Below are 26,629 nucleotides of genomic sequence, written 5' to 3' on the forward strand. Positions count from 1 at the left end.
GTCCACACCCACGCAGGCAGGCACGACGACGACCTCAATCAGTCCCACAACAGTCCTCTTCGTCGACCTCTCCTCACACAGTCACGCGCCCCACTGACTCTCTAGTGACTACATCACATGATCTCATCTCGACTTACTTATTGGCTAAAGAGCAGACTGAAATCTGCCCATTTTGAGACCTGGGGCCCGGGGTCAATGCCTATAACTATAGTGGTAGAGGGGGGTGGGATGGGAGGTCTGAAGTGTGCGCATGCGTTGGCCAGTCGAAATCTCGACAACTCCGGCCTTTTACATGCGCACGGCACTCGCAGTACACGTCACCCTCTGCCTGCCCTGTGCGCAGGCTGTCTGCCTGTCACTCTGCGCAGCCCCACCCCCCACGGGCCGGCCCACTTCCTTATGGATGCCCGATCCTGTCGGGCTTCTCCCGGGGCCTTGGTGCGCGCAGCGCTCCGATTTTTAATCGAATTGGAATTTGCTTTAGAAAACATATTTTATTATGCTGCAGTGCAGTCGGCGGTCGTCCAGGCTAGTGGGGCAACGCCCCAACGCCCCCAATGGACGCACCGCCACTGGCATGCATCAACATGTTACTAAATGATGCTGCAAAGCTATGGTACCTACAGCCTTACAGTAGGTTAGCAAAATGTTTCTTTTCCTACTTGCATTTTTGTGAACATTATATTTTGAAAGCAAAGAATCATCACTCTTGCTTTGAAGGTTAAGCAAATATTTGCATATAATCAGAGAGCATTCTGGGAGCCTTATACATAGCCTCATATTACTAAACTTTGAAAACATTTGTACACATTTATACTGAAACCACCGTCAGTAGCGCTGGCCGAGCTTCCAACATTTACTTTTAGTGCTCACCCTAATAATAAAGGCTTTGCATCAATGAACCAGAAATACAAGCTTGAACAGCATTTAACACATGGACACAAATATGACCTTAACTCTAGACATTGCCCATTCCTGATCCTTAATGTGGTACTGTGAACTGGCAGCCAAAGGGTTTGTGCAGTAGGGGCGTCGGTCGGAAGCGAGGGATTTGAGTATCAAAATGAGTGTCAATGTCGTCCAGTACATGTGACCAATAGCTTGAAATGTGGGGGCACTCCCATAAAAGATTGGTTAGCGTACCTAGTGAGCCGCAGGCTCTCCAGCACAAGGGGTCTCGGGCTGGGTTGCCTCGGTGAAGTCTTTGCCTCAGTGAGGTCTTTTAGTCTGCCACCATAATAGCTCCCAGTATGTAGCTATTTTGGTGGCAGTTTTAGGCTCGCGCCGTTGCGTGCTGTGTGGTGCGCTCTGTAATATATATCTGCCCCTTCTTTTTCAGAGAGTGTTCTCCCAATTTCCCATTCCCACCTCTGTTGCCCCCGGGATTTGTCGGTCTTCCGGGCCCCTCTAAGTAGTATAGCTCCTTTATTAGGCAAGAGTGTGTGTTTAGTCACCAACCATTTCTCAAAGGGAGTAAGGTGTTTCTCTGTGCCGTATCGCACACTCCTGCTTGTAGCACCCAGTGTCTAATCTTGTGATATCGGAAGCGTCGGACTCTGGGAGATACTGCTGTGAGCGAACATTTTCAAATGTCAACAGACCAGTAACGGAGAAGTGGCCGATATACCTGCGACCTTCCCTGGACCATTGTTTGTAGGTCTCTGCCGCTAGGCCAGCGTGAATGCAGCGTTGCCCACAATAGGGGTCAGTGGTGAGGTAAAGGTCTTTAATGTTCGGGTCATGGCCACTTTATTTCAAACCCTCAAAGGAGCCCGAGTGACCACCGAGAGGTAGAGATTACAGGGACGAGTATCTCTAGTGAGAAAACGGATCCCCCAGAGGACCAGGCCCGCTACTGCCCTATCCATGAAAAGCCAGTGCTTTTCCGATTCTGGGTGTGACCATTCCACAAACGCTCTTAGCTGCACAGCCCATTAGTACTCCTGCAAATTTGGGACAGCTAGTCCGCCCTCTAGCGGGGAGCAGTAACATAATTCTCTGTGAAGCCTGGGTTTCTTATCACACTAGATAAAGTGTTCCAAGTCCTGCTGCACTAAGCGTTTGTTCCCGGCGGGGGCTCTAATGGGAGGACCTGGAAAACGAATACAATCTTCGGTAAGATTGTCATCTTAACTGTTGCGATGGAACCTAGCTAAGAAAGGGAGTGAGGCCTCCACCTACGTAGGCATTCACAAGTCTGCTGGAGTAGTGCAGTGTAGTTGAGCGAGATGGTGTGTAGTATACCAGCTGCGAGTTGTATGCCAGGGTAGGGTATTGCTTCCTTGGCCCACTGTATCTCGTAATCCTGCTTTAAGTCCGCTAATTTGGCAGTGGTTAAGGACGGGCCAAGAGCTTGAGATTTGTGGACGTTAACTATAAAGCCCGCCGCTTTCAAGAAAAGTTCCAGTTCCATCAAGAAAGCCTCGTAAAGAAACTTTGGAGTTCTCCAGGGTAGCTAATATATTGTCTGCATACAAACTAATCTTGTGTTCCTCCCGTCCAAAGCTCACTGCAGATACTAGAGGTATGTTACGTACCCTTTGGGCCATGGGCTCCATGTAAAGAGAGAGCGAAGAGAAGCAGGGAGAGAGGACATCTCTGCCTCGTTGGATAGGGCAGGGCGTAGATGAATATCCATTCACACAAACAGATGCCAATGGGGTGGTGTAACTGGTTAGTATCCACCTCAGGAATCTCTCTGAGATGCCATAGTACTTCAGGGTCACCTCTAGATATAGTGTACAGTGATATAGATACAGTGTACCCTGTTGAACGCCTTTTCTGCATTGATGGAAAGGATCATGTGTCCAGTATCGATGCGCTGGGTCTGATCTATAATATGTGGGAGAAGTTAGCCTGGCATATGATGTCCACTGGTTCTAGTGGGCACCTTGCACCAGTCTAATCGACCCTTATTGATGGTAGTTGTAAAGTCAACCCTATAGAAAGCTATCCTAGTGGTAGCATGTACCAGCAGTCATCAGGCTAAGACTTCAAAGAGCGCATTAGGCAAGTTGTTTTACCAATCATAATCCCTTGAATACCAAATGAAAGGACACCACACAAGGTATATATCAAACACCCCCCCTCTGGACTCTTTATGAGGTCAGAGGTAAAAGTACATTACATGTTACTTCATTAGCATACGATAAGTTGCACACTATACGTTTGCCCTAGGCGCCTCACAAACCATATACTAAAATACTGGTATAAGAACCACGTTTGAGTTAGAAAGCAGGCCTGGGGCCGGTGGAATCGCTGGGGCTACTCTAAACCACCAAAGGTTAGGAAGTAGGAGTCCCACGGGAGACGCGTGCAGTGTTTAAACACAGCAGCGAGTTACCATTGACTTTCTATGGAAAACAAACAAGTTACAATTTTAAAGATTAAGGACACTTCTAGGTTAACTACGATGAAACCCTTTTTGATTAGGACCATTGGAAGGCCAAGCACCTCGACACTACCAGAGGACCAGTGTTACCTCACCCACGGAAGCCGGGTGCATAGGTGTCTTTTGATGTCTGGTTTCGTCGTCTATTTCAATGGAGATCTGCAAAGAGGTGCTGCAGGCGACCAGAGGAAAAGTGTCCTGGTGTATCCAAGGGTGGATCGAAGATCTGAAAAACCTGAAAGTAGAAGGGACAGAGTCTGGGTCACTAGCCAGTGACCAGGAAGGAACAAGGCGATGTCGGGTAATATCAGGTGAAGAAGGGGAAGCTTGTCTCTGCAGCCAGGAGGTCCAGGAGGTGTCGACGACGAGGAGGAGCTGGTTTCGAGCTGTCCCACGAAGGATCTAGTTGACTGCAGTGTCGGTATCCGAATTGGACCCAACAAGCCTTGGCAACCGCAATCCATTCAGGAGATGAAGATTGGCTTCGGTGCAGACCAGCAAGGTCTGTGGCGCTCCTCCTTTGTAGGGAAGCTGGAACAAGCCTGGAGCAACTTGGAAAGCAAGTTAGATTTAAAAGGAAGTCTTCAGGGGGCTCACTAGCCAATGGACTAGGAACCGGGAAGACGCGTCGAGCTGAAATGCAAGAGTGGGCCGGCCCCACGGGACACTCGTGGAGTGTGGAGGGCTGAGCTTCGGAGCAAATGGTGCTCGGGTCTGGGGCTTCTCGTACCCCAATGCACAACTGCGAGATACCTCGGGAGTCGATGCAGTTAGCAAAATGCAGAATGTCCAGGAGTTCCGGTTCCACGTCTCTCGTGTCCGCCACGGGTCTCAGCTTTGCTGGGATCATCGAGCAGGGTTAGAGATGTCTGGAAGTCTGTGTCCTGTGTTGCAGAGTCTTCAAGTTCCGGCGGGAGCCTCGACAATGCAGACCGGCAACTTACTGGTGGTGCCTGTTTGCACAGGGTGGTCACTTCTTGACCACAAGGGAGATGTCTTCCGTCTTCCAGTCGAAATGGAACATCGAAGGTCCAGGATATGTCTTTCAAAGATTCGTCCAGGGTAATCTAAAGTTCTAGGGACACTGCTCCTATACTTATACTCAGTTGAGGGGTTGGACTACCTAGAAGGTCCCTCCTACGGGTGGACCTGAGAAGGGGGTGGTTACACCCCTTTCCCTTTCTCCAGTTTCGCACCAAAGCGGGGCTGGAGTGCCCCAGCAACTGGCTTGAAACGGGCTATGCATGGAGCACCTTGTGTGCCCCAGGCAGTGCCTGAAATGCATTCACTGAATGCAGCCCTCCCTGCCCCAATACACATAAGCCTGTCTGGGGTGGTGCTAGCACCTCCCTTGACAGGAAACCTATTGTCCAGGCCTCCCCTGCCAGAGTTTCGTCCAGCAGCAGGAGGTCAGACTCGTGTCTGTGGCAGCAGCATCCATTTTGTGCTGCTGAGGCTCTGTTTAACTTTAACCGGGTTGTACAGTAACTACAAGTCTTCTCCCTCTAGAAGGAAGGGTGGAATGCTACCCCCGCCACCAGGACTGGTGAGGTGGGCGGTTATTATTCCAAAGTGTTTGACACCATACACAACATGTTTTGATAAAGCCAAACCAAAGTTAGCATTAACCGCGAGGATTACAATGCACTTAAGAGTATATGGTATGGCTATATAATAGAACAGCTATAAGGAGATGGTTCCGAAAGCTGCAGAGGGGCTTCATAAGGCCTGCCATAGGAGTGGCTTATAGGTTACTATGTGTCTATATATTAGGTAGATATAGTTATACTATATCTAAGTAAGGGGTGATTACACTACCTTACCCAGGCTGTGTGCACAGACCTGTGGTGTCAATTTGGAGGGCAGCCAGGGGTGGCATAATTCATGCTGCAGTCCCTGGTAGGCCTTGGATGCACCTATGCCCTGTGGTACACTATACAGCGGCTCTCAACGGTGACCCAATACCCAATCTGGTATGTACCTAAAGTACATGGTATCAATTTAGATAGAGAATAGCTAGGCTGTGGTCCTGATTAGCAGGGCCACAGCCAGTCTAAAGTCGAAAAAACTGAAAATCACGGCAAAAAGTGGGGGGTGACCATTGGAAGCAGACCCTACTCTCCTACAATATGTAAGAGGCGCTTTGTGTTATCAGCTAAATAGCGGTTGGGCATAAAGCCCGCTTTATCCATGTCTATCAAACCCAGAAGGAGGGGAGAGGCGCTGCCCTAGTATCCCTGTGAACACTTTAAAATCCACGTTGAGTAGGGCGATTGGCCTGTAGGGCTCTGTCTCCTATCCTTACCGGGCTTCGGTATCACCACTACTGAATCTTCCAGCATAGTTCGTGGGAGTACAGAAGAGATCCTGATGGAGTTGTACACCTTCATGAGTACCAGTGCCAGCGTGGTGCAAAAGGTTTTGTAAAAAAGTGAAGGGAAGCCCTCTGGGCAAGAGGACTTGAGCAGTTTCAGTCTGGAGATGATTGTCATCACCTCCTCCATTCTGTTCAGGGCTTCGAGTGATTCAGCCTGGTCTGGCTGAAGCTTTGTGCTGTTGACCCCTTGCAGGTACTGGGCCAAAGGGGTCTGAGGGAGTTGTTGCGCTCCATAAAGCTTTGCGTAGTATTGGCGGAAAGTTTCGGCAATGTTCTGATAGGTGGTCTGTTCCTACCCAAGCGAGTTGACCACAGATGAGATACCGGAGGCTTACCTCTGTACTCTAAGCTTGTTGGCTAATAGTCTCCCACTTCTGTCTCCTCCTGTCTAGAAAGTGTGCTCAATCTCAGTGCTGCGTATTTGGCCCCGTCTAGATCTAAACCCGCTAGCTGGGCACGAGCGGCCTCTAGTTGTCGCCAAATCCTAAGGGCTCTTATCCTTTTGTTCATGCGCTCTTGAACTTCCTGTGAGAGTAAGTCTCTCTTCTCCCGGCGGATCCAATTGACTGACGAGGCAATGGCAAATTCACCCCTAATAACCGCCTTCAGGGCATCCCAGAGAATTGCTATGGGGGTTTCAGGAGTGTTGTTTGTGTCTAAGCAATCTGCTATTGGTTTTGTGACTTACTTTACAACTTCTGGGCAGTGAAGCATAATTTCTCTAAGCCGTCCGGTACAGGGGGAGGACGGGTGTCTGGAAGGACTAGTGTCAGACTCACTGCCGAGTGATCTGAGAGCGAGCGAGGCAGGATGTCTATCTGTTGTACCAGACGCAAAACAGTCACAGTAGCTAGAAAGTAACCTATCCTGGTGTATGTCTGTAAGGTTGGGAATAAAAGGTTTATTCTCTGTCTGGGAGGTGAAGGTTCCGCCAAATATTGGCCTGTCTCGCGTTCGCAAGCATGCGCTTACCATTGTCCGTGAAGGATCTGGATTGCCCTTGTCGTTAGGCCAATCTGTCTGCATCATTGTTGAAGGCCAAATTGAAGTCGCCTCCATTAGAATCATCCTGTCAAGAGATCCAGTAATCTTGGTTACCGCCTTGCTTAGGAACCCCTCCTAACCCTCATTTGGTGCATATACAGAGCCTATGATAAGATTGTGAGGGCCTAGCTGGATTGTGTGGGCCAAAAGTCGACCCTTGAGTTCAGTCTGCATGTGGCCTATTCGCTGGTCAACTTGGAGGCAATGAGGATGGCCACCCCGTCAATTTTGTAGTATGAGAAAAGTTGGCGATGGAAAGCTTTAGAGCGTAGCCTAAATGTGTCCCCGGGGAGTAGGTGTGTCTCTTGAAGGAGACGTGCGCTCCTGTGTTTTCAAGGTAGGATAGTTGGGTTATTGAGGCTCTTCACATTCAGCACATTCTAGTATACTGCAAACTTTAGTATGTGGGTTAAAACAACAAGGACTGCCCTGGAAGTGTCGCTGGGAAGGCCTAAGGCCAATGGCATAGCCTTGTGGGAACCCCTACATGCTGGGTCTCGTGTGACTGGACAGGGAGGAGGACGATTTCTTGAACAACATAGCTAACAAATAACAATAACTGGTGAACGTATAGTGTCCTGGGTGGTTAGAATCATTAGAGAGGGTGTGAGAGATCAGCAGGGTACGCTCTGCCCTGTCCTGTCAGAGGCAGGGTTTGCAAGAAGAAGGCCGCAGGGCTAGAGGTCGACCTCTTCATGGACTATACACAGTGCAACGCTGTGCTGTTTATTCAGGGTGGCCAGTGCCCTCTCAAGGAGGCCAGCACCGCTTTTCTCTCCCTAGTTTCAGAGTCTGAATTGGTGAGTGGCTCACTGTCTGCCATTTACAGTCGTTTGGAAGTCTGGCTCTGTTGCTGAGCGGTAGATTCTCCCTCACACCTCCTCCTTGATGTTCAGTAGCTGCCCAGCTTCCTGTAGCGAGCGGATCTGGTGGGTTTTTCCATCTCATTGGAGTATAAGCCTGAATGGGTGGCCCCAGGTGTACTGTACCTGCTTGGCTCGCAAGTGGAGAATGATTGGCGGAAACTCTCTCCTTTTTTGCTATGTAGAAGTTGCGAGGTCCTGATAGAGTAGGGGTCAGTGGCAACAGAACTCAACTGGGTGGTTGTCTCTTGCTTTCCGCAGGATTCTTTCTTTGAGCTAGAAATCGTGGACGCGTGCATAAATGTCAGTTGGTGGGGCCAGGGGTGGCCTTCTCGGGCCAGCCTGGTGCGTTCAGTCAAGCTTGATACCAACAAGGCAATGTCTTGATCCTACGCCCCATGTGCAACACCCCCTTGCTCCGGTGGGATCGGTTCTCCAAGTCCTCCGCATACAACTGTAGATCGAGGTGCTGGTCACTGAGGATCTCTTGTAGTAGTAGCTCTATCTCCTGGTCTCTGGTAGCGCGTTGTGTTTCCAACGAATCCACTCTGTCCCCCAGCTTATCAAGATCCTTAAGCACCACTCTAATTTCTTGAGCCAGTTCCTTCTTCATTGTCTGTAAGTCATCTTTTAGGGAGGCGAACAGTGTTTCCAAGAAGGAGCGTGTAATAGGGGCCTCAGTCTTTTCCCCCTGCATCCGTTGATCGCTTTAATAGGGGTTCTGTGTTTCGGTGGCGGTGTAGGGTGTTTTAAGAAGCTCCTTTACTGAGCATTCCTTCTACCCTTTTCCAGTTGCCATCTTGCTGACCTTGGGGCTTCACCTCCGTTGGGCGTAGGTAATATGATGTGATTGAGGACACTGCGTGTGGTACTCGGCCCCATAGCCTCGAAGCAGGTGCAACACAGATAGCAGGGGCCTGCGGAAAGATGTTACTTCCAGGTGCAGTGCAGGCCGGACCAGCCTCTTCTCCACTCCCCAGGCCCCAAGTGGGGCTGGTCTGTTGGCAGGCCTCAGACCCATAAGGGGTGTGGGGAGAGCCATCCGTATCTCTACCCCGCACAGCTTAGGAAACTCAGGTGAGGCCTTGGGGCCTGCTCTCAATGTTCACAGGGCGCTGTGTTCCTCTCCGCCCCATCGATCGGGAATCAACTCCGCACTCTTCGCCTCTCAGTCCGCTAGCCAAGCCAGGCCCTCTCGCTAGATGCAAGGACATCGGCACCTCGCAGAGCCCCACATCCCCGGGGCTGCACAGTAGGCCTTGAATGCTCAAAAGTATGGCCATCTGTTTACACGGGCTTCCTGCCCGTTTGCCGCGCCCCCCGCTTGTAGTCTGGCCGTTTCCAGACCTCCCCCCGACCACACAGGGAGCGCAACTGACCTCTATCGGAGCTCCTCAGCAGAGGGGGTTCGCCGTTCGGCCATGGATTCCACTTTGCTGGAGTCTCCTCTACAGCGGGGATCAGGGCCGCCAGCTCCCAACAGTTGCTCTCCAGGGAGGTGTCTCTCAATGGGCACACAGGGGAAGTTGCGTGAGGGTCAATGTTGAGCCAAGCAGAATTTGTATGCTAATGGCATGGGAGGGGCATTTTTGGGAGTTTTGTTCTATTTGTTATCACAAAAAATAAGTGAATATATTACTGGACCAAATTCAACCGATAGTCACACATTAGGATACTACGCAACACAATATGGGACATGACACAGATAGACAACAGGCACCACACAGATACGGTTTCCTACATGGAATATTAGAGGACTTACTGATCAAAGGAAAGTTTGCAATGTGTGGCATATCTCAGAAGGCACTTGGTACAGGTGGTGTTTCTTCAGGAGACACATCTAGCAGACACCAGCAGTACATTAACACAGCAGTGACTACGGGGGTCGGTAGTGCGCAGCGGGATTTACTACACATGCCCGGGCGTCTTAATATGGGTAGATGGTAGATACAAGATATAGACACATGAGGTGTATGTTGACCCGGGAGGCAGATATGCTATAGCCTGTTGTAACACAGGTCGATGGGAAGCAGTGCTAGTTTAAGTGTCATTGACTACATTCTAGTGGACGTCAGATTGTGGGCCTTGGCAAGCGATATGACTAAACTAGGAATGACAGTGACCATAATCCCCTTCTTCTCTCCCTGGCCAGTACTCTCCGTTCCAAGGGTGTGTGGTAGTTGTACAATGGAGCAAGAACCCCTAATTTCTAATAACTCCAGACGTGGTCTGTGGCCTAGACTACAGAATGATAGCGGATGCCAAGCAAAAATATATGATCTGTTTGTTCAACATCTTTCCAGTCTTGACGCAGCCACATTATTGCTTGACCAAGTATTAACTGCTCACCTAAGGTTTTTTTAAGGAGTTGAAAGGAATGTTCTTAATACAACCCGCTGCTAAGAAAGTTAGGGTGCTGAAGACTAGTGCATGGTATAACGGTGATTGTAAAAAGGCAAAACTGAACCTAAAAATAATAATTTGCGGGGGTAAACTAACAGCGATGGCCCAGTCACGTAATAAGTTTAAAACTGGTTTAGGAAAAGCCTAACTTGACTGGGCTGATGAGAATTGGCAGGATCTGTTGAATGCTGCTAGATGCAACGATGATTGAACATTCTGGCATATTATATCACACGTGAGCTCAGAAGGGGTTAACATCGGATTACTTTATCCAACCTGAGAAGTAGGTTGATCACTTCTCCTTACTATATGATAAGAGGGAAGTAATCACTTGTTTGGATGACAGTGAAAATTTGCCTGATTGCATTTCCAATGAAATAAGGAGGGGGACGGTAGCAAGGGATATCTCTTTAGCCTGGACGACACACTGTGCGATAGAGAAGATGCAGCCAGCAAAAGCCCCATGGCCAGATAGGATACCAGGAGACTTATACAAGTCTAAACCACTTGTCTGGGACCCTTATTTAAATCTTGTGTCCAATGTAGTTGCCAATGGGGGGAAACTATCCGAGACTTGGAGAGGAAATAATAACTACATACAAAAAAAGGAGATGCCTCCACCCCATCAAACTATAGGCTGAGTAGCCTGCTAGATTATATGCAAAAAGTCTTTTCCAGACAGGTTCTGGATAAATTATTAATTTGGATGAACGAGAATGAGATTCTGTCGCCATATCAAGCAGGTTTTCGCTTTAAACTAGTACATGCAATCAGGTGTTCAGCATCATCCTACTTATTTGAAAAAAACATGCAACTTAAAAAGCAAAAACTGTACGTAGACTTTCTTGACCTTTGTGCTGCCTTTGATTAGGTACCTCTGGAAATGCTTTCGCTAGTTTTAGAAGAAATAGGAGCCCTGGAACAATTGGTGAACCTGCTGGTAAGGTTGAACGAGCATAACTATACACAGGCCCGCTGGAGGAGATTCGGTGAATTAACTAATAAAATTCCTATTCTGCAAGGGATACGCCAAAGCTGTGTCCTTGCGCCCCCACTGTTTTCCCTTTATGTAAACAGAGTAGTCAACGAACTGCAGGATTACGAAAACGACTCTCCAATGTTGAATGGTGGGAAAGTCCCGATCCTGCTGTTCGTTGGCGAGTTGCTATTTCTATCCAGGTCCCCAATGGGACTCCAGAGGTTAATTGACACATTTTGGGGTTTTTGTGAGGCCAGGGGCTTGGAACTTAACACAGAAAAGACAAAATATAGGCATATATTTGGCAAGACTAAGGGGAAATGCAGAACAGTAAAGATAATGGGGATGCCACTTGAGAGGGTGTCTACATTTGAATATTTGGGTGTAAGATTAACAGAAACCCTGAGTTGGGATCCCCAAAAAGACAAGTCAATTAACTGTGCTAAAAGTCCAAATCCATACGGATCTTTCATAAGCATTATTGGTGTCTAGGTCAATTACTCCTGCTCTAGAGATTTACAAAAGGAAAGTGCAAAATGCTGCACTTTACGGTGCTGCGCTTTGGGGCATGAGAACTTGCATAAGCTAGCGAAGAGTGAAATATATTTGCTAGGGCCCTGATTGCAGTCCCAAATAGGCTCCACTGTTTTTTGACCTAGGGCTGAAGAGATTCGGTGACGTGGCAGCAATTAAACCACTTACCTACTGGCTATGTAGTAGGTCAACTTCAGAGATAGCCCAGTACTGTGAATCACTGAAAGACGTCCTGAATCTTAGTGGTGCTAAACGGATTCCCTGGTTTACACAAAAAAAAGGGGGTAGATTGTTGGGGATGACTCATTTGTGGGAAAGCCCAAAATGTATCAGTAAGAACGATATTGGTATAGTGAAAGATAAGTACTGGGCATAGAAGAACAGTACGTGACTAATAGATCAGCGGGGCATTTGACTACTGAGTTCTTAAATATCAAAACCTTTGCAGAATTTGAGCTTTTCTATGACCAGATCTCACCATGCATGGCGAGAAATATCTATGTGAGATTTAGATTTGGCTGTTTACCTTTAAGGTCATTTACTGCAAGGGAAACACACTCAGCATTAACTGCATGCACAGGAGACAGTGGAACACATCCTTTTCTTTTGCACAAAAAATTCCTTTTGCCGCAAGAAATGGATTTGCCCCATTTGCTGTAGACTGGGAATCAGGCAATACAGGGTGGTTCTGAGAATACTAAGATCTGACACTACACCTCATTATATTTGCTGTGGTTTGCTGAGCTTTTGGTTCCGGCATCAGAGTTCATGTCCCCGGCTGTACGCGAGTTTCCTGTACTAACTTACTCTATGGAATTCATACAGGAATACTGATGTCCTGAGACACATAGCATTTTATGGTCCTTAGTCAGAATGTATGAGGCTATAATGATCATTATTGTTATTTGGCACCCTGTAAGTCGGATGATGCAATATTGTTACGCTTTGCACTGCTTATATGAAAGATCATGAATGTACATTGTCAATAATATCCTAAGGCAGATATATATGTATCATACTGATTTTAAGGAATCCATAACACTGTTCAAATTGTGTACTGGTGTACTCCCTACATGAAGGCCTGATGTCAGAAAGAAGAGTTACCTTGCGTCTACTTACTGATAAGTGGGTATTGCCCCCAGACAAATCAACTCATTTTATCATTGTATATATTGATATCGATGACATTTTTTATGTAATCTGTAAGAGTCTTTTATACGTTATAAATGTATTTATTACTGTACACTTTAATGTCTTCGACCAAATAAAGAGAGATTTAACAAGTGAATATATTACTGGACCAAATACAACGGATATTCACACATTAGGATACCATGCAACACGATGTAGGACATGACACAGATAGACAACAGGCCACCACACAGATACGGTTTCTTACATGGAATATTAGAGGACTTAATGATGAAAGGAAAGTTTGCATGGTTGTGGCATATCTCAGAAGGCACTCGGTACAGGTGGCGTCTCTTCAGGAGACACTTCTAGCACACAGCAGCAGCTCACTAACACTGCAGTGACTACGGGGTCGGTACTGCGCAGCGGGATTTACTACACAGGCCCATGGTATCTTAATATGGGTAGGCAGTAGATCCAAGATACAGTTACAAGAGTTGTAGGTTTACTCGGGAGGCAGATATGACTCTCCATTGTAACACAGGTCAAGGGAAAGAGCAGTGCTGTTAGGGGTGTACAGCCCGAATTATGAAGACATGCCTTTCACAATGGAGCCCATTACCGCAAATTTGGGGAGGAGAGTTCAATTGTATATTGGATCCTGCGCTTGACCGATCCATGCAGTCAATGACATGATGGAAACACTAGATCTCAGACATATGGAGACATCAAAACCCTCAAGGGGCTGGATTCACACATTACTCAGCAGCACACAATACACACACATATAGACTACCAGCTGATATCCACGGACCTGACGTTGTGGGTCTCAAGATGCGAGCCACTACACGTACTTACTCTGATCACTCACCCGTAGTGCTCTATTTAGAACTCCAAGGACAGAGGGCAGCCCGTTCACATGGAGGTTCCCTCCATACTCACAATTAAACCCAGTGTTCAAGGCCGAAATAGAGACAGAAATAGAAGACTTCTTTATCAACAATGTGGGGACAGTGGAGAGGCTGGCCACGGTGTGGGAAACATTTAAGGTCTACATTAGGGTATCATGATTTCCAAACGCTCTGGTGTTTAGATCTCTAAGAGGAAGACCTTCCCTCTTGGAAAGAGAGCTAGCAACACTAGAATCAAGATAACAGAGCACAGGTGACAGCAATTTAACCCCTCCCCTGCTGATGACGGAACCGCTCCGTCATCAGCTACGGTTGGGCTGTGCTGAAGACGGAGCGTTTCCGTCATGGCCCGGCCGCCGCGCCTGCGCGGCGCTGATTTCGCGCCTGCGCGGCAGTTGTATTGAGCGGGGCGGGTCATGACGGAACCGCTCCGTCACCAGCACAGCTCAACCACAGCTGGTGACGGAGCGGTTCTGTCACCAGCATGCGGCCGCCCCGCCAGCGCTGCGGCGGAATAGCCGCAGCAGCGAAAGGGTTAATGGATGAACTCAAAAACAAAATAATAGAATACCATGACATAGCCGATAGTGAAGTGGTGCAAATGAGTAAATATGCCACAGCATTTGCATATGAGTAAATATGCCACAGCCCGAATAGATGGGAAGGGGAATGCCCAGGGCAACTATGCGTCGTAAGCGAGACTTGGATGGGGGGGGGGGGGTTCATGGGACAATGACATTACTAGATGAGCAAGGGAGATCTATACAGGACAAAACCAATATAGCAAGGAGGTTTCTCCACAATTACATGGACCTTTATAATACAATATCCCCTGACGAGGAAGCTACAAAAAATTACTTGGGGCATATAGCCATGACATGCCTCACTAATGAGCACAAGGAACAATTGATGGCTCCATTGAGTACATCTGAAAAAAGGGCTGCACTTGCGGGCAGGCAGGCTGTTAAGGCACTGGGCACTGATGGCCACGCGGTCGCCTTTTGTAAGACCTACCAAGACCTTCTCATACTACATTTGATTACTCTTTTTGAAGAAATGGAGTAGACTGGTACCATGCCTCCCACTATGGGTGAAACAATGATTATCACTTTACGAAAACCAGGCTAGGATCCAACAGATTGTGCCTCAAACAGACCCCTTTCTTTGTTGAACGGGGACACCACGCTATACGCTAAGATATTGGCGAATAGACTAGCTCCTTTATTTCCTGGAGTGATAAGACAAGAGCGATCTGTATTTGTTCCTGGGAGTAGCACCACATCCATCTTCGCACCCTCTTTGGCGCTACACAACAGATGAACATGGAGGTGAGGACCACGGCAGTCTTCATAGATGCAGAGAAGGCCTTTGACTCAGTCGAAAGAGCAATTGGGGAGCTTTTTCTAAGCCTTATTGATCTACTATACTCTGACCCTGTGGCCATATTGGGAACTCGTTTTGCCACAGCGAAAGATCTCCAGAGGCACCAGGCAGGGATGCGCCTTATCGCCCTTACTCTAAGCCTTGATAGCGGAACCTTTAGCAAGTACCATACGTGAATACCAAAGCTACAGAGGTATATGCTTGCTGAATTATAATCTTCAGCGGATGCAGACAGCACACTGATATATATTCAGGAGACGGAGAAGAATCTCTCCACAGACCTTAGAGAGGTGGTACGCTTCGGAGCCTTGTCGGGACACCGCATTAACTGGGAGAAGTCCATGGTGTTCCCCCTGACCCCTGCTAGGATGCCAGTCCCCCTAGAGCTCCCGCTGAGGTGGACGATGGATTCGGTCCGGTACTTGAGATACAGATTCACACAGATCCCACAACAGTTATAAGAGACAATAATGGGAAAGCAATAACTAAACTTGCGAAGGAAGTTGGTTGTTGGATCAAACTCCTGCTGTCATTAACGGGACACATTGCCATCATGAAAATATTGGTCCTCCTGAGATTCATTTTCTTATTTCAGAATATCCTAATCCTATTAACACACTTATTTTTCACCACATTATGCTCAATGATGATTAAATTTGCCTGAGCGGGGAAACAACCGCGTGCGAAATGGGAAACTGTTACCATGCAACACGACATGGGGTGCCTCAGAACTCCGGACCTCGAACTATAATATAAAGCGGCACAAAGCTCCTTTGCGCTCTATATGAACCAACGGTCCACAGGACTTACCACATCCATGTATAGAAAGATGCGGCTAACCCTGATACGCCTCCCCAGACGCCATTTTCCTCCCCAAAGAGGAGACATGGTTATTTCAACCCCTTAAACACCTCATATGTTGACAGATTGGAGTCCGTGGTTCAAAACTGGAAAAGAGAGAGAGGGGTTGCTGAGGCCCTAAAGCCATTGCAAATCACAAAAATTAGTGATTTATTTGCAGATGGAACGGTGAAGAGCTGGGAAAAGCTAAGCATAGAGTTGGAATCTCCGACAATTATGGCTTGTTTCCACTATTTGACAGTTCGACACTCGTTGCGTGCATTCTTAGGTGAGGACATGCTAGAGCCCCCGAACATGTCAGCACTATTTTCCTTGAAAACAAAAAGGGTATCTATCAAACTGGTTACTAAACTCTATTCTTCTGCACAAGAAGCTCGCAGACTGTCCATGACTAAGGTGAGGTAAGATTGGCAAAGGGAGCTGGGGATAGTCATAGACGGAAGCAGGGCGCATTGTTGTGCCATGATTAAGGATATTTCACAAAACAGGAGACATAGAATAATACAGTTCAAATATATCAACCGGATATACTATACCCATGAGAGGTTATACAGATATGGGCTTCAAGATACAGCAGCACGTTACAGATGTTCACAACAGAGAGCTAACTTTATACCACTTGCCTGGTACTATCCTAGGGTGTTCGCTTTTTAGAGGGCGGTCATTCGGTAGCTAGGGTGCATAACCAGCACTACATTAGTGATGGAAGCTCATATGGCTTTACTAGGTTATACTAAAAAGATAGAGAAAACATACCGTACTGATAGCCAGAGGGCTATACTGGCAATAGTCGGGTGGTGGTGAGATGGGCCAGGTACCCAACGTTGGAGACTTGCCAGAGCAACATGATTTATTGCATCACGCAGTCTGAGGTATGTAACAATTTACTCCCCCAGCGGAGTCGACCTAAAAATATTTGGGATACTTACCTGACATACTTAGTAGGGAAAGAGACATGTGAACCAGAAGGTGTGTAAACTCTGGCTTAATGAGATGTCTTAGCAACTGAGAGAAAATGGCAATTATGCTGAGTATACACAACACAGGGACAGCATTTATGATGTCTCAGTAGCTAAAATTTCAGAAAGTAATGGATTATGCAGACACGACTGAGAACCATGGAAAGTACATTATGTGGGTATACTATGTAAGGTGGTCACAACACTATGTCTTAATCAAATAACAGCAATGTGAAAGAACAATGTACTTATGTCAAATTGTACGCGTGAGGAGATGTATTTCATGGGTTTACAGAGGTGAATGTATGTTATTGGGACCATCCAGTCATTTGATCTACATTTCTAAAAAGGATGAAAGATGAAAGAAAGGATGAAAAATTGCAGGATGATCTGTTGGCATGGTGTACCATGTGTATGGTAGGACTCGCCACGGAGACACACACTGATTCAGAGGGGACCAGTGGCGAATTATTTTCAGCACCTGACTCAGAGCCTGAGGGAGAAGGGGGCGTAGACCACTGAGGAGTTGCCTGCGGGGTGCATGACATGAAGTGGCCTGTATTCCTCACGAGTCTCGTAATGTGCTGCTCAATATGCTATTGTGCCACATGTACTTCCTTGTTTTCAGATGTTGTCCTATTCCGTGATGTGCCATAATGAGTCAGTCGATCCTTATACAACTGTTTTTAATGATGCCTGTGTGGGGATGGGGGGTATTGTCTCTTGTATTTTGCAAAATTGAAAATAAAGTTTAAAAAAAAATGTGAGGAGAACAATTGAAGGCTGTTAGCTGTTTAATCCAGAGGTCGATCTTGACAGAGTGGTTAGGAGAAGCGATGAGGAGGAATTCCGTTTTGGAGGTGTTGAGCATGAGGTGGTAATCAGTGAGCCAATTCTGAGTATTCCGCAAGGTAGAGTTGAGTGAAATTAAGTTTTCTGGGGAGATTTTCAGATACAGTTGTGTCATCTGCATACATGTGATAAAGAATGTTCGGAGAATTCAGTGCATTTGCAAGTCCATGAATAAGTTGAAGAGTATGGGTAACAATCAAGTGTTGTAATGTTGGTCAGATTTCCTCTGAGACAGCTGACAAGATGTGTGCCACTCTGACCCACAAAGCATGGGGGCACCCAACCAGGAGGCACAAGGGATTTATGCACCTGAGTGTGAGGCTGGCAGAGGAGAACATTCTTGTGGCAAATATCTTCATTCAGTTTCCACGAAAGGGGACGTCACGGGGAATAATTTCGGGTTGAGAGGACTTGTGGATGTCTTAAACAACAACCTCTCTAGAGTGGGATTCTGGAGCAGAAATTCTGGGATCGGGTCTCTGCTGGCTCATCACTTGCCTATTCACCGGGGAAGGGAAATATTCTTGTTTCGTCCAGGTGTTCACCAGGACATCCATCAAGGTCTTATTACGGGAGGGGGGGGGGGATGTCTTGAGGCCACTGGCATCACAAAGGTCATCAAATATATTGCCTTCATAATCATGGTCTTGGCTCCCCCCCACACACAAACAATAGTGAGGTGCATGTGTATTAGGATCTGATTGGGCATATTTTCGAGGTCTGGGTGGAAGGGGATGGGTCTCAGAGTCCAATAAGATGATCGCTCTATTTCCAACTTCAGTACTGCGGCGTTGGCCATGATACTGAAAGCAGCATTTGGAGTGGCATTGTGGATGGTGCCAGAGTCAGCAGAGCTGAGCATGAAGAAGGGAGCGGGTGTCAGGATCCAGCCTCCAGCCTCTGCTTGTTGCCACCTCTGTCGACATGTACCAATGCTTTATTGCAGCCTCTGCTTGTTGCCACCTCTGTCGACATGTACCAATGCTTTATTGCAGCCTCTGCTTGTTGCCACCGTTGCCACCTCTGTCGACATGTACCAATGCTTTATTGCACTGAGCTTTACCAAATTACCAATGTCTGTTGCTCTCCGTTCATTGCCAATGCTTGTTTGTGTTTGTGACTAGAGTTACGTCTTATTTAAAGTGCCAATGCTTGTTGCAATCCTTGTGGGTTTTGAGGGTTTGCTGTTGTAGTCTTTTTTTCCCCTCTGCAGCTTCCGTACCCGCTTCTGAGAGTATTTAAGCGGCCACGCCCTGGAAACCGTGCGGATTATTCTCGCCGGTTCCTGGGACACGTCACCTTCTGCTTCGCTCGTCGGAAGAATCCTGCAGCTGTTGCCGGTTTTCGGATGAGCCCCGCAGTTTCTTCGGTCAAGGTCTTCAGTTCCTGAAATGGTAGTAAACTACCACGAATCTCCGCTTGCTTGAAAGCAGGTAGGACGTACCCTTTTTTCTTCTTAAGAAGCACGAACGTCGGAAGTCCCGGCTGATCTCCTCGTCGTGCCGCCTTTCTGGGTTTTCTTGATTTCTTGATCAGTGTTCTAATTCTTGAGCCTTGAATACTTGGGATCCTTGTTTGCAGCGTCATTGAGTGGCATTTTAACTCGATTTTGGATCTTAGTTCGCAGCGCATTTGAGTGACTTTATAAACTCGTTTCATGGTGAAAGCCTCTCTGCGCAGAATGAAACTGTGGTGTTGTTAGAATTAATCTCGCTGACTGATGACTCTTGAAACGCTGTCTTTGTAATATTTTCAGCACTAAAACCTTTGCACATCTTTGTGGCTAATTTCTAAACATAGTTAAACTTGGGATATCTTTGCATGAAGCTAATGCAAGGGTGATATATTGAGAAGTACATATGTCTTATGCCATTCTTTAGATAACTTTAGAATCAGTTGATCATATGAATACTGAATAGGAAAACAGAAGTCATGTTGCCTTATTCAGAGTAATGCTAGTTTCATAATGTTTGTTTAACCTGATATTTTTCCTAGGTGCAGAACACTAGTATAGTTTAGTCCCTAGCTGGAGTACACAGGAGTTCGAGTGTTCCAGTGTTTTTTCTCGTTCCAGATCTCCCTCCCCGCAGTACCCTCCCTTACCTCCCCTCGTCTAGCCACTTTGACCTTCTGCGTACTTTCTTAAAGTGCAGAGTCAGAGCTGCTGGAAGGTGGGCTTTTGGGTACTGCTCCCGGGGAACACTAAATGGACTTTTAAAATCAAGTCCCTGACAGAATAATCCGCCCACGAATTTTGTTCCTCCCGAGCAGTACTCAAAATGGCCACTATGAATGATTTATGTGCCTTGTTAGGGAATCTACAGAAATAACTAACTGCTAGTAGGCATGAAACAGCTGCATTGGCTAATAAAGTTACACATTTACAGTCACGCTTGGACTCAGCATCGCCCTCAGTTCTCCCTCAAACAAATGTGTCCACTTCATCTCCTTCGGTTTCTGTAACTGTCCCTGCGACCGTTCCTTTGGCACAGCCAGAGAGGTTTGCTGGAGAGCCGAGTAAATTTCAAACCTTCATGACCCAGGTTCAATTGCATTTTATGGTCAAGCCAACTTCGTTTCCTGATGCCCAATCCAGAATAGCCTTTCTGATTTCCTTTTTAAGTGGAGACGCAGCAATGTGGGCGGTTCCTCTAGTTCAATCAGATGACCCTCTGTTATATAATTGGGTGCAGTTTAAACGTGAGTTCGAAAGAGTCTTTGATAGGCGCACAATCACCGGATCTGCAGACCGTGAACTTTTGGAACTAAAGCAAGGAAATAAAGATCTTGTGCATTATCTTACTCAGTTCAATCGTCTAGTGGCTGAGACTGATTGGCCAGAGGCTAAAAGAGCTGCCCTATATTATCAGGGTCTAAGGGACGAATTAAAGGACCTAATAGCTCCCATTGACCCCCAACCCCGAACATGTGCTGATTTAATTGCGCTCAGTCTTCGTTTGGATCATCGAGTGGCTGACCGAAAAGGTGATAAAAAAAGAACTGATCCCCGAATCTTTTCTAGGGCAAAGGATAGATCCTTTTCCAATCCTCAAGAATCTGTAGAACCTATGGAAATCGGAAGCTTGAGAAAACCCCTTTCATCAGAAGAAAAGGAAGCCAGACGAAAGAATGGTCTTTGTCTTTACTGTGGAAAGAAAGGTCATTTCGTTAGAGAATGCTCTTTGAAGCCCAAAAGTTCTTGGCCACGTGATAAGAAGGAAAACAAGTCGGAAAACTAGAGAACTCGAATTTGGATCAGGAGACTTTTTCGAGTTGGCAACTTCCTCCTGAACAATCAATAGCAAATACCCTACAGTTAACTGTCCCTCATCTAACCTTAAACGTTCTTTTAATTCTACCAGACCAGAAACAGATCATGGTTGCTGTGATGATTGACTCTGGTGCTACCGGAAACTTCATCGATTCTAAGTTCATTGCAAAGACAAACATACCAACACTTGCAAAAACAAAGCCAGAAATCGTTTACGCAGTCGACGGCACTCAGCTAACTTCAGGAATGATCACCCACAGTACCCGTTCTTTATCAATGGTTTGTGATTCTGGAGTCAGAAAACACCAAGAAACCATTTCTTTTGATGTTATCGATGCACCACAATTCGGGGTTATCCTAGGTATCCCGTGGTTAACTCAACATAACCCTACCATCGATTGGGTAAAACGCTCAATTGAATTCTCTTCCTCGTGGTGCAAGACTGAATGTTTTAATCCTGAGCAGACTGTACAAAAATCCCCGAGTGCCATCCTTCATTCTGCCTCTGCACTTTATGTTTCCACCGCTGCAGAACAAGACATCATTCTACCCCTTGAGTACGAAAACTTTGCAGATGTTTTTTGTGAACAAAATGCTGAAACTCTACCACCACATAGAGACTATGATTGTGCTATTGATCTGGTACCTGGGGCTAAAATTCCCTGTAGTAGGATCTATGCTTTGACAGAATTGGAAAACAAACATCTTCGAGAATATCTGGACAAATTTCTGAAAAATGGTTTTATACGACCCTCCAAATCTCCAGCAGCCTCCCCACTCTTCTTTGTGCCTAAGAGTAATGGGGAATTACGCACTTGCATAGACTATAGAGCACTCAACGATATCACTATTAAAAATCGGTACCCATTACCATTGATTCCTGTACTCCTTGATCAAGTGAGGTCTGCTTCAATTTTTACGAAACTTGATCTGAGAGGTGCCTACCACTTAGTCCGTATCCGACCTGGAGATGAGTGGAAGACGGCCTTCAGGACTCGCTTCGGGCTGTTCGAGTATAATGTAATGCCATTCGGCTTATGCAATGCTCCAGCCGCTTTTCAATTTTTCATTAACGATGTCCTTCGGGATTTTCTTGATAGATTTGTCATTGCATACATTGACGATCTACTAATTTTTTCATCCTCAATGGAAGAACATATACAACATGTCAAGACTGTTTTAACCACTCTGAGAACCCATGGTATATTTTGCAAACTGTCCAAATGCGAGTTTCATACTACAAAAGTCGAGTTCCTGGGTTTCATTCTTTCTCCTTCTGGTATCACTATGGCTCCTAGAAAAATTCAAGCGATTCTTGATTGGCCCACCCCAACCACAGTGAAAGACATTCAACGTTTTCTTGGATTTGCCAACTTTTATCGTCGTTTCATTAAAAACTTTTCAACTCTAGCTACCCCCTTGACTCAGCTGCTAAGAAAAAATGTAAAATTCATTTGGACCACAGACACAGAATCTTCCTTTCAGTCTCTCAAGAAGACCTTCACCCAAGCACCTGTTCTACGACATCCGGATACTGAGTTGCCTTTTATAGTGGAAGCTGATGCTTCTGATTCCGCTATAGGGGCTATCTTGTCACAAAATGATTCAAAAACGAATGAACTCCATCCCATTGCCTTTCTTTCCAGAAAGTTTCTCCCAGCAGAAACTAATTACACTATAGCAGAGAAAGAACTCTTAGCCATACGTTACGCTTTCAAAGAATGGCGTCATTACTTACTGGGAGCCAAACATACAGTGACTGTATATACTGATCATCGCAATCTTCAGTTTTTGAGATGTGCCAAAGCTTTGACCCCTAGACAGCTTCGTTGGACACTATTCTTTGCAGAATTTGATTTTGTCATAACTTTTAGACCAGGCATAAAAAAAAACAAAGCAGACTCTTTATCACGTTATGACTGCAGTCCTGAAGACTCTTCTCAAACTCTCAAACCTACGAGCATGCTTTCTAGAAGCCAAATCATTGGTGCTACTATGTCGGATGTCTTCTTCTTACAAATAAGACAAGCAATGCCGATTCCTAAACTACTGACCTGGGTACAAGAAGGGCCTCACAGAACTATCCATCAAAATCTCCCTTTTTTCTCAGGCCTCTTGTTTGTTCCAACCAAAAAATTACAGACTCAGGTTTTGAAGTGGTGTCATGACAGTCAATTGGCAGGCCATCCAGGCATCACAAAGACTAAGGATTTGGTTCAAAGAAATTTCTGGTGGCCAACTTGGAAAAAAGATGTGATCTCTTTTGTTCAGGCCTGCGATGTTTGTGCTCAAGCCAAGGGGGAACATGGGCGCAAGAAAGGCCTCTTACTTCCCCTTCCAACTCCAACCCAAGTTTGGGAAGACATCGCAATGGATTTCATTACTGACTTACCAGAGGATCAGGGAATGACTGCCATTCTGGTTGTAGTGGATCGTTTATCTAAAATGGCACACTTCATCGCTTGCAGCAAACTCCCCTCCTCTTCACAACTAGTGCAACTCATCTTACAACACATAGTACGCTTGCACGGACTTCCTAGATCCATTACTTCTGATCGTGGTCCGCAGTTCATCTCTCAATTTTGGAAAGGCTGGTGTAAAGCTCTTAACATTAAAAGTAACACTTCCACTAGCTTTCATCCAGAATCTGACGGACAAACAGAAAGGGTGAATCAGATTCTCAAACAATACTTAAGATGTTTTCTGTTCAAAAAGCAGGGCTCTTGGTTGAATCTCTTGTGGGAAGCAGAGTTCGCATACAACAACCTACAGAGTGCTTCCACAGGTCTGTCGCCATTCTTCGCTGTGTACGGCTATCATCCTCATTTCACACCATTGCTGTTAGCTAGTGAGAAAACTAATATACCTTCTTTGAATGTACATTTCCACGAAATGAAAAGGATCACGCGGGTCCTGCGAAGGAATGTTTTGAAAGCTAAAGCCTCGTACAAAAAATTTGCAGACAGGAGGAGACAAAAGGGACCTGACCTCCAGGTTGGGGATATGGTATGGCTTTCTACGAAGAATTTCCAGTTCAGAAGACGGTATAAGTTTCACCCAAAATTTATCGGTCCCTATAAAATTGCTCAGTGTGTGAACCCTGTGTCATACAAATTGTTTCTTCCAAAGGACATGAGAATCTACCCTGTTTTCCATGTCTCTCTGTTGAAAAAGGCAGCCTCAAAGAAGAGATCTCGCCCTCCTGCTGTACTCGTGAGGGGTCAAGAGGAATATGAGGTGCGTTGTGTAAAAGATTGTAAACGCATCAGGGGGAAGCTTTGGTATTTGCTGTCATGGAAGGGTTATGGTCCTGAGGAGGATTCCTGGGTATCGGAAGACAATGTTCATGCTCCTCGGTTGGTGCGGGCTTTCCATGCAAGACATCCAAATGTCCGATTCTAATCCTCGAAGAATGGGTGTCCCCATTTTTGTTGGGGGGCACTGTCAGGATCCAGCCTCCAGCCTCTGCTTGTTGCCACCTCTGTCGACATGTACCAATGCTTTATTGCAGCCTCTGCTTGTTGCCACCTCTGTCGACATGTACCAATGCTTTATTGCAGCCTCTGCTTGTTGCCACCGTTGCCACCTCTGTCGACATGTACCAATGCTTTATTGCACTGAGCTTTACCAAATTACCAATGTCTGTTGCTCTCCGTTCATTGCCAATGCTTGTTTGTGTTTGTGACTAGAGTTACGTCTTATTTAAAGTGCCAATGCTTGTTGCAATCCTTGTGGGTTTTGAGGGTTTGCTGTTGTAGTCTTTTTTTCCCCTCTGCAGCTTCCGTACCCGCTTCTGAGAGTATTTAAGCGGCCACGCCCTGGAAACCGTGCGGATTATTCTCGCCGGTTCCTGGGACACGTCACCTTCTGCTTCGCTCGTCGGAAGAATCCTGCAGCTGTTGCCGGTTTTCGGATGAGCCCCGCAGTTTCTTCGGTCAAGGTCTTCAGTTCCTGAAATGGTAGTAAACTACCACGAATCTCCGCTTGCTTGAAAGCAGGTAGGACGTACCCTTTTTTCTTCTTAAGAAGCACGAACGTCGGAAGTCCCGGCTGATCTCCTCGTCGTGCCGCCTTTCTGGGTTTTCTTGATTTCTTGATCAGTGTTCTAATTCTTGAGCCTTGAATACTTGGGATCCTTGTTTGCAGCGTCATTGAGTGGCATTTTAACTCGATTTTGGATCTTAGTTTGCAGCGCATTTGAGTGACTTTATAAACTCGTTTCATGGTGAAAGCCTCTCTGCGCAGAATGAAACTGTGGTGTTGTTAGAATTAATCTCGCTGACTGATGACTCTTGAAACGCTGTCTTTGTAATATTTTCAGCACTAAAACCTTTGCACATCTTTGTGGCTAATTTCTAAACATAGTTAAACTTGGGATATCTTTGCATGAAGCTAATGCAAGGGTGATATATTGAGAAGTACATATGTCTTATGCCATTCTTTAGATAACTTTAGAATCAGTTGATCATATGAATACTGAATAGGAAAACAGAAGTCATGTTGCCTTATTCAGAGTAATGCTAGTTTCATAATGTTTGTTTAACCTGATATTTTTCCTAGGTGCAGAACACTAGTATAGTTTAGTCCCTAGCTGGAGTACACAGGAGTTCGAGTGTTCCAGTGTTTTTTCTCGTTCCAGATCTCCCTCCCCGCAGTACCCTCCCTTACCTCCCCTCGTCTAGCCACTTTGACCTTCTGCGTACTTTCTTAAAGTGCAGAGTCAGAGCTGCTGGAAGGTGGGCTTTTGGGTACTGCTCCCGGGGAACACTAAATGGACTTTTAAAATCAAGTCCCTGACAGCGGGCCTCAAAATGGAATCAAAGGCCTGTTTGAGCTCTTGTGACCTCACCGATGGCCCGGGAATTCTGGGCACATCGGGACCAGCACAAGATAGGTTCAAACATGGAGGGCTCACTTCCTGGTCTAAAGGTGCCCATGGCGTTGTGTGACTGAGTGGTGTGAGTAATGGGGCTGATGGAAACCAAAGCCTGACTTCATATGTTTCTTGGTCTTTTCTGACCGAGCCATGTTTAGCGCCAGAGATACACATCTACATGGTGTAAGTGAGTCACCGACATTTTATGACAGTCACAACGCAGCTTAAATCCTGTTGTTTTAGAGGGAGACGTACTGCACACTGACATGTTTTAGAAGGAAACAAGTCTGTCAAAATGACAGGACTCAAAAGCTCTGTATACGCATTAGAAAGTGCAAAGAGAAAGTAAAAGATGTCAGAGCGTGGAAGTGGTGCATATATAGGGGCCCTGATGTCATATCCTGGGTGGAACAGATCAGATGCGGAGCCGCACAATGCCACCTGCTGAAGCATATGGGAGTGATAGCAAACGTTTCCGGATCCAGTCTGGTGCACATAGGTTGCTCTGTACATTCATGGATGTCCACAGGTATTTTACTCTGTATATTTGCTTGCATGGGTCATCTATGGTAATATATGCATGATGTGTGCCTGCATGTGTGTATGCCATACATTGGCAAATCCAATGTTGGTTTCTTATGAAAGCCCTGGTTAACATAAGGATAGCAAGTATTTAGAATATATGGTATCTTAATGTTTTCAATGTTAGTTCTGAATTCATAATCAAGGGCATTGTTGTATATATCTCATGTATTGAATATTATTAATAATAAAACGGAAGCTAGTCCATTAAA

General features: G+C 46.2%; 1 protein-coding gene across 2 annotated transcripts in view; it reads right to left on the bottom strand.

Annotated features, from left to right (window-relative positions):
• LOC147673978 (uncharacterized) overlaps positions 1 to 26,629 on the bottom strand; it is a 659,950-nt gene that overhangs the window by 28,321 nt on the left and 605,000 nt on the right. The gene's annotated exons all lie outside the window — the stretch shown is intronic.

This window comes from Lissotriton vulgaris, chromosome 12 (assembly GCF_964263255.1).
Source record: "Lissotriton vulgaris chromosome 12, aLisVul1.2, whole genome shotgun sequence".
Classification (NCBI taxonomy): Eukaryota; Metazoa; Chordata; class Amphibia; order Caudata; family Salamandridae; genus Lissotriton; species Lissotriton vulgaris.